The sequence below is a fragment of the Lepisosteus oculatus genome, chromosome 3, assembly GCF_040954835.1.
Source record: "Lepisosteus oculatus isolate fLepOcu1 chromosome 3, fLepOcu1.hap2, whole genome shotgun sequence".
Classification (NCBI taxonomy): domain Eukaryota; kingdom Metazoa; phylum Chordata; class Actinopteri; order Semionotiformes; family Lepisosteidae; genus Lepisosteus; species Lepisosteus oculatus.
In genome coordinates, this window is record NC_090698.1 from 33,482,964 (window position 1) to 33,492,460 (window position 9,497).

Genomic DNA, 9,497 nt, shown 5'->3' on the forward strand with positions numbered 1-9,497 from the left:
TGCGGTGAAAGTGATTCCAAAGTTAATGAGTTCAATGACTATAACTTGTTTTCACATAGAAGCTAACCGAACTGCAAAGCTGATCCTAGAGAATACAGTGTATGTTTATACAAATAAAAAGAACTGTAGGCACATTAATAGTCTAGATCTGGAAAGGAAATACACTTTTAGTTAATCCAACAAGTGTATTCTTATTGACAGTTTTAAATTAATAATAGCCATATGGAGTAGGCTGATGACAGTGACAATAATACATCAGTCAGACGCTTTACGTCATCTATTCACCTTCATATACGCCCGACCGATATGAAAATCAGCTTCACCTGTAATCAAGGGTGGTTTATTTTTTCCATTATGATTTAGATATCTATAGCATCTACAATAACTGGACTCGTCCATATTTAAAGTCGTCATGTGCTTCGCTGCTCCACAGCACGTTTTTGTAAAAAGCTTTCTCGAGAACATGCTGGTGACATCATACTACCAATTCCACAATCCAGTCGGTGTTAAAGGCTAGATTTGTCACTCTTATGCTAGTCCTGCGCTAAAACAATGCTCCTATTATATTGCATTGAAACGCCAGCACAGCCGAAAAATATTTATGGAAAAAAAAGACATGAACTGCCTAAAAATACTGACGGAGATATTATTTTCTTAAAATCACCGTGCCCTGTAGTTTATGTGAATGAGAACGTACCTTATTCATTTGACGTTTTAGGTCGTTGTAGTTTATCCAAAAAATACAAACCCCAGAATATAATATTAAGTTGTTTTTAACGTAGTCTTGCACAGTACAAAAGAACTGACCCGGGTTACCTCCACGGTTATTCAGTAAAGAGCTCATTAGAGATTCTGCAAGTGGGTCAGACATATACTTACACGGAGTTTAAAATAGCAATATGTTACCACACTTATTCGTTGCGTGCAGTCATGATTGTGAGCTACCGATAAGCACTTAACTAAAAATAAACATTTAACTACAGTATGCTTACAGCCTCATCTCTAACTTTCTCATCTGAGAAAACAAACATCCCATCTTGTTCCTGCTCCAGGACAATAAGTGAGATAAATCTATAATTACAGCCCTTTGTCCAACAGCAATATAGACAAAGTGCTTTACAACCAGGTAGAAGTAAGGAAGGTAAAACCATCTTGAAATTCGACAAGTCCTTGAAGTTACTGGATACTAGCCACGAAGCAGCAGTTTTTCTGTATTCAAAGACCCTTTATGGCTCTCCTGTATGCCCTAGGGAACTGTGTCTCTAAACCTGAATCTGGCTTTTGTGACCTAATTATGAGCATCATTGCTAGAGACTACTGTATGTAGAATCTAACTTCAGTGTCAAGATTTGGTACAGGCCACAGTCCCAGTGCAGTGTTATGGATTGAAAAAAGTTGGTGGTATGAAGATATTTTCAGTAGCATGGTCAGGAACGTAGATGCTTTGTGCCTATATATAAAATAAAGTTTACATAAAGTATAAATTGTGTATTTTACACATAAAAAACAGTTTACGATGTTTAACATTTTTATTCATTTTATTTATCTTGTTAATCTTATGTTAATCTTGTGCACTAGGTTAAATCCAGGTGGATGCTGCACATTGCTTGTGATGGAGGGGAGTCCCCATTACCTGTAAAGCGCTTTGAGTGGAGTGTCCAGGAAAGTGCTATATAAGTGTAAGCAATTATGTATGTATTTATTAATTATTATTATTATTATTATTATTATTATTATTATTATTATTATTATTATTATTATTATTATTATTAAACGGACGGATAACTGCAAGACTGAATTGTGATTTATACTGAATTAGTGGTCAGCATTGCCTTTAAACTCTGAAGGAGAGTCTGATCAAATTAATACTCATTGCCTGTGATAAACAGTTTTCTTTCTTCTGTATTAAGCATTTTAAGTGGGAAACAGAATCAGCTAAAAGCAAGGTCAAAGAGATCCTGCACAACAAAAATACCAAAAGAATGTTTATGGGTCGGAATTAGAGGTCAGAGAATCACAGGGAATGCTGTGTATGTGAGGCTGTTACAGTAACATCACCAAGGTGAAAAAGCTACCTCTTTTGTGGGCTATACAGACTCAGACAAGGTATGAACTGAATCACAGCCACGTTTCTGACATCTGTCTCACTCACCAAACAAATGAGCCTGGACTGCAAGTCATATGTTTGACACCCCTGATCACGATTTTATCTTCTCTCAACATGGCTCAAAATTGAGACCTAGCAAATATCAGTTTGTGTCAGAATGAGAAACAACTGATCTGGTTAAGGTGGGGGCATTTGAAGAGACCAGAATTGAAGAGAAAGAAAGGGTAAAATAAACATAGAACGTGTGATTATCTCAATCTTTGCAGTAGTCCCTAGATTACACACAGACCTGTCATCCAGCAGTTCTCAGAGAGTCCAGTGGGTACACAGAGCAGCACTAAGCAGTTGTTTATTCCAGCAAGTCGATGAATTCCATAGATATAGCAAGACCGTCGAACACTTTAGTGGACCCGCTGTGAGTGCTCTTTAGTTAGGCTGGGTAGAGCTGCGAGTAAACTGTGCCTTCATCAGATCTTTTGCTCCTTCGTTGCTGCTGAAAAGTCCTGAAAGATCATACTGTTTGAGTCCTCAATGCCTCAATCACTTAATGCTTTTCTACGTAGTTGAGCTATCTGATGACAATAGGTAGTGGCTGTTGGTCTGAACCTGGCTTGGGGGCTAGCGTGCAGTGGGTTCTCTTAATCTGAATGCAATGTAATTTGGCTTCAGTTCAGGAACCTAGGCTGCCAAATCTCAAAAACTTTGATTGGGTTTCCTCTGTGTTCTCTGGGCATGGGGATATACAACAACCTGTACTGTATATTCTTTCTTTCTCCCTCTATTGTCCAGATGGTCAATAAGATCGACCATTTCCTGCACCTGGTTTTCCAGTGCTTGTAGCCGAGCCTTAGCGGAGTCAGCTTCTTCCACAGTTGTAATCCTTTGCTCTGCTTCCATAGCTTGTTTTCTAGCATGGGTTTGAAGTGCTTGTGATAACAGCGTGAGTCTTGCATCAATCTTTGCAGTAGTCTAACGGATTCACTCCAAGAATCTTCAGAAATATTATAGTGACTTTGACCGGACGAAAAAAAAAACCAACAAATCCGTATGCAATCTAAAGTCCAGAAGAACCGAGTCACAATGCCAAAAAAAAGTAAAATATCCAAAATGCGATCGGAAAATGGCATATTAAAGTTAAAATTTCTTAACTTGAAGATTTTACTTGTGACGAACAAGTAACGAATTGCACTACAGTACGTTTTGTCTCAAGGTAATATTGATAAAAACATATATCCTAAAGTTATAAAAATAATCAGTCAGATAATGATGCTCATCCTACTGAATACATGAAATGCTAAAGCAGTGTAGTAAACTCACGGTGCAGTCCCTTTGCGAACACCGAATCATTCAAATGAAATGTCCAAACGGCAAGACACGGTGCTGAAGTTTTTGTCCGTGAAGACCACACACACACAAAAACCCGCCGCTGCCACCAATTATATGTAAAATCCTGGGTTCGGAATAGTTTTTCAGGGATTTAAGTGACGGACAACAGAGCCTTCACTAGCCGATTAAGCCAGAAGAAGACAAAGAATCAAAATAACGGACACGGCGCGAGCCAGTATTCTCTCCTCAACCGTCCACACCACACTTTTCCCTGGGTCAGAGATTAAATACAACTTCACTCGCAAAAAACAAATTACCGCACACTGCCTACCAGAGATCATAAGGTCCAAACTACTGCAAACATCTTATGAAAATATGTTCATCATCCCTTTGATTCCATACAACAATTTCACTAAGACTGGGGTCCTTGAATCCAGAGTTGTAAAGGAGATGTGTAGGCTTTATGGAGCTGCAAAAATTCACACTATTACCTATCATGCTTATGTGAAAGTTTTAATCAAACTTTGCTTAAAATTTTAGGCCCACTGGACTCAGAAAGCATATCCATATATACAATAACATGGTACTGTACTTGTCTCAATAGGTTTTACCTATTTTACATTTGGAAGACATGCTAGGCTACTCATGGATCTTGTCATGGGAACCATGTTCCAAGCTGAAGAGTGTAGTCTGAACAAATGGTGATTAATGGGACCCTATGCACCAGTGTGTCAGCCTACGTTAGATGCACTGTACCTGTTTATAACAACCTGTTTCCATTAGACAAGAATATGAGGATGGGGGGGATAAGTATGACATTATTAACCTCTTCATCCATGTTCTTTCCCTTTTATAGAGAATGCTGAGCCAGTAACTAATGAGGTTCCTACTTAAATGGTATCATGACTTTCTTTGGGCTATCATCTTATGATCCACAGATACCTGAACTGCCTGAACATCCAGATGTACTGTACATAGGTCTGCCCACTCCACTAAAAGGTCAGTTACCTCCTAGATTAAAATAATAATATTTTACTAAAAACGTGGGGACATGGCTGTTTCAATTAGTGAAGGATGATTTTCACTAGTATGGCACAGAAACTTTATAAAGAAGATTGTAAGGACACAAGACTTAGTCAAGGTGGGGGAGGGGATTTTCCTTGGTACAAGGAAAAATTGAGGTTGCTGCTGGAAGAGGTGTTAGTGGAGCCAGCAGGGAGAGCGCTCATCCAATGGTCCATGTGGGTCCTAATGCCCCAGTATAGTGACGGGGATGCTATACTGTAAGCAAGCGCCGTCCTTCCAATGAGATGTAAAACTGAGGTCCTGACTCTCTGTGGTCATTAACAATCCCAGGGTGTTTCTCGAAAAGAGGAGGGGTGTAACCCCAGCATCCTAGCCAAATTTCCCATTGGCCCCTACCAATCATGGCCTCCTAATAATCCCCATCTATGGATTGGCTTCATTACTCTGCTCTCCTCCCCACTGATTGCTGATGTGTGGTGAGCGTTCTGGCACACTATGGCTGTCGTCGGATATATTGGTTTGCACTCATGTAATGTTTCCAGTTTTTGTAAAATTCTGACTTAATACTTTTTACTGGAGAAAATAAATCTTGTGGATTTGAATGCCATTTTCCTTCTGTCATTGGCACATGGTTACTCTTCCGGTTGAAGATTCCTGTGTTTTTCAGAAATTAAAGAGGAAGTGCAATTGTATTTTTATATTTTGCATTTCAAACTACAATGAAAGGAACATGTACACAGTAATGTGTAAAAACTCCAATTTACATCACAAATGCACAAAATTTCCAGGTTCGCGCAAAGCCATATTCTATGATTCAGAATGAGACAACCAAACCATCGGTGACGTGAACTGCATCATCAGCAAACTTAATGATGTGTCTGTCCTCAGAAAGGCTTCTACAGCTGTCTGTATAAGGAATGTACAGGATGGGGGCATACCACACAGTCTGGGGAGATCCAGTGGAAGAACAAAGGTGCTCTGATATGAAACCATTTACCCTCACACTCTGTGATCTGGTGGTCAAAAAGTCTAAGATATAGCCTAAAATATTGAAAGGCTAATTTAAAATTTGATAGTAATCTCCCTACAAACAATATAAATAATGTAATATAAATAATGCTCTTCGTAGTTCTTGGTTTCCCCATGTTTATATGTTAATAATAATAATTGCTTACACTTACATACCGCTTTTCTGGACACTAGACTCAAAGCACTTTACAGGTAATGGGGATTCCCCTCCCCCACCACCAATGTGCAGCATCCACCTGGATGATGCGATGCCAGCCATAGTGCACCAGAACGCTCACCACACATCAGCTATCAGTGGGGAGGAGAGTAATGAAGCCAATTCATAGATGGAGATTATTAGGAGGCCATGATTGATATGGGCCAATGGGAAATTTGGGGTTACACCACTACTCTTTTCAAAAAACACTCTGGGATTTTTAATGACCACAGAGAGTCAGGACCTCGGTTTTACATCTCATCCAAAGGACAGCGCCTGTTTACAGTATAGTGTCCCCATCACTATACTGGAGCATTAGGATCCACATGGACTGCAGGGTGAGCACCCCCTGCTGGCCCCACTAACACCTCTTCCAGCAGCAACCTTAGTTTTTCCCAGGAGGTCTCCCATCCAGGTACTGACCAGGCTCACAACTGCTTAGCTTCAGTGGGTTGGCAGTTGTGAGTTGTAGAGTGATATGGCTGCTGGCTATATTCTCCTAATGTTTGCGTGGGTTACCTGTGAGTGCTCCGTTTTCCTCCCACAGTTCAGAGACGTACTGGTGGGTTAATTGGTGGGATGTGGAAAAATTGGCCCTTGTGTGAATGTGCTCGTGTCTGTATTAGTGTCCATCTGCCCTGCGATGACCTGGCGTTCCTTCCATTGTATATCCCACCTTGCACCCATTGCCAGGATAGGCTCCGGCTCCCCCAGAACCCTGTAATGAATATTGAATGACAAAAGTGGTTAGAAAATGGAAGGATGTCCAGGAATGGTACATGGTAATGGTAATCCTGGTACTAGTCAGATACAAAAAAACCAAGTCCACTACGAGCCTGAAATAATATCCGTGTATCGAACATTAACTTCAGCCAGTACAGGAGTGCATAGTGGATCCAAGCTTTACAGTCTGTACAGGTGCTGGGGTTCCCAACCCTAGTCACCATGAATAACACCTTGTCTTTTTGTTTTCATTCCAGCTCTTGGGAACCACTGGTACAAGGAACAGTTTCATAAAACAGAACTGAGAACCACTGAGGTAAACTATTAGCTAACATACTGAAGCAGTAACAGCATGAGTATTTACATTAGCAGCATTAAAATAAAGGAGAATGCTTAAAAAGTTGAACCACAAAAAAAGATGTATAAACAAATAATGGTGTCTGTTCAGATATTTCAAATAACATTAAATACAGTATTAAAATTGTATGTTTAATATGTTTGAGTTTAAAATATATTTTAGAGTATTTAAAATATTAAAGTATGCTGTTTAATGAGTAGAATAGCATATCAAAAGTTCACAAGGTACAGTACTTTGATTTTTAATAGCTGCATAGCTTTAATTCTGTGTTCTGGTGTATTTCATTCAGTTCTTATTGTTAATGTGTAAAAGTAATTATTTATTAAAAATTCATATTACAGTATTATATGTTATCGAGTTCTTAGAATTAAAAGAAAATATTGGAATTGATTACGAGTTGAGGTTACATAAGCGATAGATGGCGCTGTCTACCTAACGCATCTTAAAAATCAAAGGTTTATTTTTTTCATGATCTTTTTAGTGTAATTGTAAAGGTCTGTATGTATATTGGAACTTTTGATTTTTTATCGGGATCACCTGCAATATACAAATAAAAGTAGATATTACAGTGCAATAATCAAAGAGGTCAATTATGTTTTTCAAAGGTGGAATTTATTGTACTTAAAATGTAGTGGAAACTGACACAAAATGCTTCTTCATTTGTAAATGTAGGCAGTGTTGGTTAGGTTAATGCATTAGAATTAAGCCATCAATGGCACATTTAGCTAATATTAGAACCAGTCCTGAAAGGTCCCTGCTTTGTCTGTGGTACTGTGGCATGCTGGTCAACTTTGGAGCACCAACAGGAATCACTGAAAGACATTTGGTGTTTCAGTAAATAATAAGGTCTAAAAAAAAACCCTCCTAGTTATGAAATGCTCACTCAGCACTCAGAGAGACATATGTTCAGCACAGGATGTAAGAAAACATTAAACAAAACCAAGCTGTTATGCCTCACAGAACAGTTTCTGTTTCAATTTAGAGTTTTATGTACCCTCTGAATTTTGAGAAAAAGGAACAGTCTGGCAATCAACTTTTACAATAAGGTTTCCATTTAAGTCTAAAGTAGAGCCATGTAAGGGAACAGACTTAAAAATACAGCAAATATTCACACTTTTGAGAAAAATGAATCATTCAGAAGCAGTGGATGAGAGTGCAGAATAGTTATTTCACTGTAGATCATCTTTAAGTGCTGAGTGCTAAAATATAATGCTGAAAAAAGTAGTAGTATACAATCTGAGTTTTCTACTGTACATGGAAACTTCCATCCATTCATTGTCTAACTGCTTCTTCTAATTCAGGGTCATGGAGGAGCCCAGTCCAAACCTGTCCCAGCAAGCACCGGGATCAAGGCAGGCTACACCCTAGACAGGACACCATTCCATTGCAGGGCACACACAGACATACTGTACACTCACACCTAGGGCCAATTTTCACTATTGTACCAGCATGTTTTTGGATAGTGCAAGGAAACCGAAGCTCCCAGAGGAAACCCATGCAAGCACAGGGAGAACATACAAACTCCATGCAGATAGCACCCCAGGTCCAGACTTGAATTGGGGACCCCACTGCTGTGAGACAACAACACTGTGCTACATGGAAACATAAAAAGGATATATTAATAAACTGCTTTTGAAAAATACAGTCCTGAAAATCAGATTTTTATTGAATCGGACAGGTCTTTGAAGAACTTAGGCAAGAATCTTAAGAATCATATGTCTTCAAAGCATCTATCATCTGTTTTGTGCATAGCTACCTTTGAACATTGTTGTCACTGAACCTTGTCCTGCAGCTAATTTTTGAATTATTTCTCAATATGCAAATATGCATGTTTTTGTCTCACTAGCCTTTTTGATCAGTGTTGTTATTGCATTTCATGATTTTCTGCACTTATTTCTTGATGTTCTCTTTTTTATGGTCTTTCATCACCATAGTGCAAAATCAAACTGTGCTTTCATTATGTCTGTGAATGAAGATTGCAGTTCCCTTCCAGCTCACTTACAGGAATTTGCTGTATTCAAATTTAAATGTGAAGCACAGTGCAGTCAGTCATGGTTCACTCAACTGCAAAGAATGGATCTGAAACAACATGTAGTCTTCCATAAATCAACAAATTGTCTCTCTAGCATCTCTCACATTAGAGATAATAATGATTCCTTGAATTTGTATAATACTTTCCATCCCAATATACTTTTACCTACACAGTAGAACCCACTTCATTAATTAGTGAAGTGACCATTAGGCCATTAGGCAAAAGTATTGTAACAGGAGGACAAAAAAAATTGATAGTGGGATTTCAGGAGTTTTCCATATTGGATCCAAGAAAGGTTACAAATGAGAAGAAGGAAGCAATTTGACCCATGTTGTTCAATTGGTTGCTAGTGACTTATCTGGATGTTTAGAAGAAACCACGGTAATCTCCTTTTAGCAATATGATTGGCTACTTGCTCCAGATGTCCAGATGTAAAGGACAGACACAACAGAATGCACTCATATTCAAACATACCTAGGCAATATTATTGAAATATAATACAGAAGGGAGAAATAAGCATAAATTACTGACTAATATGAATATTTCTGAGGTTTTTTAAATCAATAAACCAAAAAGAAGCATTTTACTCTCATTTAACAGCCAAAATTGTCTTATAAAATGAACCAGTAATGTTATCTATCACAACTGCACATGAACTCAACATTTTATATTGCTTCGGCAATATATTGTTGTCTACTGT

The 9,497-nt window shown here is 38.5% G+C and overlaps 1 protein-coding gene across 2 annotated transcripts in view; it reads right to left on the reverse strand.

Moving 5' to 3' along the window:
• Positions 1-2,417, reverse strand: part of plgrkt (plasminogen receptor, C-terminal lysine transmembrane protein) — a 40,518-nt gene extending 38,101 nt beyond the window's left edge. Inside the window, exon 1 of one of the 2 annotated variants that reach the window (XM_015336770.2) lies at positions 2,397-2,417. The gene's annotated coding sequence lies outside the window, so the exon portion shown is untranslated. Of the gene's footprint in view, positions 1-697; positions 856-2,396 lie in introns of those variants that run through there. The other variant, XM_006627002.3, reaches the window with a different exon arrangement.
• Positions 2,418-9,497: the final 7,080 nt, after the last annotated feature.